Genomic DNA, 5,152 nt, shown 5'->3' with positions numbered 1-5,152 from the left:
AAAAGCTTTATCAATACCAACAACCTGCTCACCCAGATGAGGAAACTAGACAAATTCTGGTGTGTTCTAACGCAGCAAACAAACAAGACTTAGTTAAATGGATGTTAAAGATTCCCATAGTGAGCCATTCCTTTACAAAAAGTTCAAATCCCTGTGCTTCATTGACTAAAAGTTCATGATTAATGGAATATCTGAGGCTTGGCTCATGGAAACCTAGTCAGATGGTTAGAGATGTTTGCAGTTTCAGACCTGCTGATATAAATGGGCGAATAAACTTTTTGTAATCTAAACATTGACCTACACGTGTTTTCCTTACCCCACCTCATTCCTTACAGGTAGGCTCAATCTTTTAAGTATTTGGGTTACTTGTTCAGCAGAAGCCAGGAAAAGTAACTTTGTAGTAATCAGAATGTTATCCAACTGCATATTGTTTACTTCATTGTAAATCCTGGTGAAAAGTAGTCAATAAATAGTTTTATATTCCATTAAGAAAAGAAGGAATGTTTATAATATCAGTTCTCTGTCCAATCAGAGTTGTGGCAGGACTGAAAAGTGGCGGATGGGGTTTGTGGCTGGTGTCTGGTCTATCAGGTTTGGTTGGGAAATTTTCCAGCTGTAGTTGTTTTGGCAATGGTTTTCAGGAGCTAGTTTCTGCTTAATTACAGGAAAGCTTATGGCAGTTAATAACACTGGGGGTACATGACCAATTCCTCATCATGCTAGCCATGAGATTCTGGTTTTTTTTTTTTTTTTGGTTTATCTCATTTTAGCCACAGAGAGTCCATTTCATCTGCTGGGTTATACTTTAACAAGAAATATGTACAGATGTACAGAACAAGGGAAGAATGTAAGACATGCTGGTTGTGTAAGATGAGTAGGACATGTAGGAATCTCTTGTGGGTTTTGTAAAGTCCTTGTGATAGTTCTTGTCTTAGACATACAAGCATGAGTTCCCCTTCTTCATGGCCTGCCAGCTCCACTTAGTCTGGGTTTGACAAGAGTGACTTCATCTTGGCCAGGCGCAGTGGAAGAAAGAAAGCACCAGGCTCAGATGAGTTCATGGGTGAATTCTAACAAACATTTGGGGAGGAAATCATACCAATTCTTCACAATCTCTTCCAGAAAATAACAGCGGAGGGAATACTTTCTAACTCATTCTATTATTTCAGCATTACTTTAGTACTGAAATCATAAAGATATATGACAAGAAAGGAAAAATACAGAGCAATATCTGTCATAAACATATATGCAACAATCCTCAAGAAAATATCAGCAAATAGACCCCAACAATGTATAAAAATAATTTTACACCATGATCAAGTGGGATTTATCCCAGGTATGCAAAGCTGGATCAATGCTTGAAATTAATGTAACCCACCATATCGACAGATTAAAAAAGAAAAAACCTCATTCTATAAACTGGTACAGAGAAAGCATTTGAAAAATTGAACACACTTCATGGTAAAAACTGTTGGAGAACTAGGAATAAAGGAGACTTCCTCAAACCTATAGGGAACATCTACAAAGATCCCTACAAGTAACATTATGTTTAATGGTGAGAAGCTGAATGCCTTCTCCATAAGATTGGGAATGAGGCAAGGATTTACTCTCTCACCACTGTTATTCAACATTGCACTGGAAGTCTTGGTGTAAGAAGATAAGAAAGGAAATATAAGATTTACAGATTGAAAAGGAAGAATAAAATTGTCTGCTCAGAGATGATATAAGTGTCTTAAATTACAAATAATTGACAAAAAGCTTCTGGAACTAATAAATATGTCAAGATCATAAGATACTAGCTTAGTATACAAAAGTCAAATTTTTCTTTAGACAAGCATTAAGCAACTGGAATTTGAAATTAAGAAAATACAATTTAAAATAGCCACTGAAATGAATGAAATGCTTGGGCATATTTCTAACAAAATATGTATAGGATATATGTAAAACCCCACAAAACTCTGATAAAAAATCAAAGAAGATACAAAGAAATGGAGAGATATTTAGTGTTTATGGACTGGAAGACACATTGTTAAGATGTTGATTTTTCCTAACTTTGTCTATAGCTTCAATACAATTCCAATCAGAATCCCAGCAAGGTATTTTGTAGATACGGACAGATTCTGAAATACATTTGAAAAGGAAGAAGACAGAATAGACAATACAATACTGATGAAGAACAAAATTGAAGTACTCGCATTTCCTGATTTTAAGACTTTCTATAAAGCAGCAGTAATCAAAACAGCATGGCATTAGTGAAAGTATATACACATAGATCAGTTCATCAGAGTAGAGAGACCAGAAATGCACTCACTACAGATAGAGTCAACTGATCTTTGACAACAGAGCAAAGTCTGTACAATGGAGAAAGGATTGACTTTTCAACAAAGGGTGCTGGAACAGGTCTATGACCTTATAGGAAAAAATTAATTCATAAAAATTAACTCAAAGTGGATCCTAGACTTAAATATAAAATGCAAAACTATAAAACTTCAAGGAGAAAACATAGGAGTAAGACCTATATGACCTTGTGTTTGGTGGTGCCATATTAAAAATACAATACATGAAAAGTAAATAGGAAGGTTGGATTTTATGAAAATTAAAAACTTATTTCCTCTGAAAGATATTGTTCAGAGAATGAGAAGACAAGCCATTGAGCAATTTTTTATATGTTTACTGGCCATTAGTCTGTCTTCTTTTGAAAAGTTTCTATTTGTGTCCTCTGCCCATTTTTTGATGGGGTTGTTTGATTTTTTCATGTTGATATTCTTAAATTCTATATAGATTCTTTTATCAGCCCTTTATTGGATGTGTAGAAAGCAAATATTTTCTCCTATTCTGTAGGCTGTCTATCCCTGTGGAAAGTAATTTGGAGATACCTTAAAGAGCTAAAAATAGAAGTACCATTTGATCCAGCAATCCCACTACTAGGCATGTATCCAAAGGAAAAAAGACATTCTGTAATAAAGACATCTGCACTTGAATGTTTATAGCAGCACAATTCACAGTTACAAAGATGTGGAAACAACCCAAGTGCCCATTAATACATGAGTGGATTAATAAAATGTGGTATATATATTCCATGGAATACTACTCAATTACAAAAAACAATGGTGAACTAGCCCTTCTTATATTAACCTGGACAGAGATTGAGCCCATCCTTCTAAGTGAGTTATCACAAGGATGGAAAAACATGCACCGCATGTACTCGCCATCAAATTGGTACTAACTGATCAACACTAAGGTGTTCACATGGTAATAATACTCATTGGGTGCTGGTCATGTGGAGTCTGGGGGGGTGGGGACTCGGTTGGGTAACCCCACAGCTAATGGAAGTGCAGCACACTGTATGGGGGAAGGATACGCTTGTATTCCTGGCTTGGGCGAGGCAAACGCATTACATGTAATCAAAATGTTTGTACCCCATAATATTCTGAATTAAAAAAAATAAAGATGATAAGCCATTAAAAATAAAAAAAGAGAAGACAAGCTGTAAGCTAGGAGAAAATATTTTCAAAATGCATACCTGGTAAATGACTTCTATTTCAAATATACAAAAATCTCTTAAAATTCAATGTTATAAAACAAACAACCCAATTAAAAAATAATGGAGTCTATAATATTGAAAAAAAAAGAAATTATATGTAAGCACTGTTATTTAGTTGATAAAGTTGTTGCCAATAAGGGTATTGAATAACACATCTAGTACTGTTATATGTGTATAATTTTAATAGAATTGGAAAATTAAGTAAATGAGTGGAAAACAGGAGAGCTAGGTTTCTTTCTGTTGCAGTGAGAATTTATAGATAAGGGAAAGAGGCTAGAGTGATCCATGTGGCAATGGATTAGAGTTCAATATATCAGCATATACTCATGTTTCATTTAATGTAGATACGGACAATTGCACATAGAAATATTTATAGATGTGTATATATACATGGGACAGTATATACAAATATATTTCTTTATTCCATCAGCTAAACGGGCCTAGAAACAATGTTGCCCTAGTGACAACCAGCACATCAGTGCCCAGAGTTTGAATTTTGTCACCATTCTCAAGTAATACAACAGGATTCTTTGGAGAAATTGCTGATTCTAGGATTGAGGCTGGAAATATATAAGATGAACCTGGAGCAGCTTATAATACCAGAAAGTAAGGACATCCTATAGAAAGTGAAGTAAAACAAACCAAACACAATGATGGGGGTATATCACAGGCACATAGGAGGCAACTAAAAGCTCTTCCAGTGGCCAAAACTGAAAAAAATTAGGCAACACTAAAAGCAGTATTGGATTACAACCCCACATAGAAAATAAATATCCAAGCTTCCGTACTGATATGAAGAAATAATTGAATAAATACGTTAATGGGGGGGGAACATATAAATCTATGTAGAGTAATTCTGTGTAATTTATATAGATATTCTGCCCACAAGGATATAGAACATAACTCCCTACTCTTTAAGTGTGGGTTGCATGTAGGGACTTTCTTCTAAAGGGTACAGTCTGGAAAAGGGGAAAAAGAGTAACTTCACAGAGGAGAAGGCTAACAGACATTCAAATGTGTGAATATAGTCAACATCAACTGTGATAAGTCATATTGATAGTGATTACTGCTGTTATGTTGTGGTAAAAATGGCAATTTACCTCTGTGATCTGTACCCTCAGTGTCATTATGGAAAGGACATTAAACAAATCCCAGTTGAGGGACACCTTACAAATACTTGAGCAACACCAGTCAAAACTGTCAAGATAAGGGGAACAAGGAAAGTATGAGAAATTGTCACAGACAAGAGCAGCCTCAAGAGTAATGATTCCACTTATTTATTTTTGTTGCTGTGGCAATTGCTTTGGAGTTCTTCTTCAAAAATTCCTTACCTAGGCCGATGTCTGAAAGGGTCTTCCCAACATCTTCATTTAAAATTCTTAAGGTTTCATGCCTTAGGTTTAAGTCTGTTATAAATCTTGAATTGATTTTTTGTGAGAGGTGAGAGGTGGGGGTCTAGTTTCAGTCTTCTGCATGTAGCTATCCAGTTTTCCCAGCACCATTTTTTGAAAAGAGATTCTTTTCCCCAGTGTATGTTTTTGTCTGCTTTGTCAAAGATTAGATGGCTATATGAGGACGGTTTTATATCTGGGTTCTCAGTTCTGTTCC

Source organism: Propithecus coquereli, unplaced genomic scaffold (assembly GCF_000956105.1).
Source record: "Propithecus coquereli isolate 6110/MARCELLA unplaced genomic scaffold, Pcoq_1.0 Scaffold235, whole genome shotgun sequence".
Lineage (NCBI taxonomy): Eukaryota > Metazoa > Chordata > Mammalia > Primates > Indriidae > Propithecus > Propithecus coquereli.
This window is presented reverse-complemented; position numbering follows the sequence as displayed.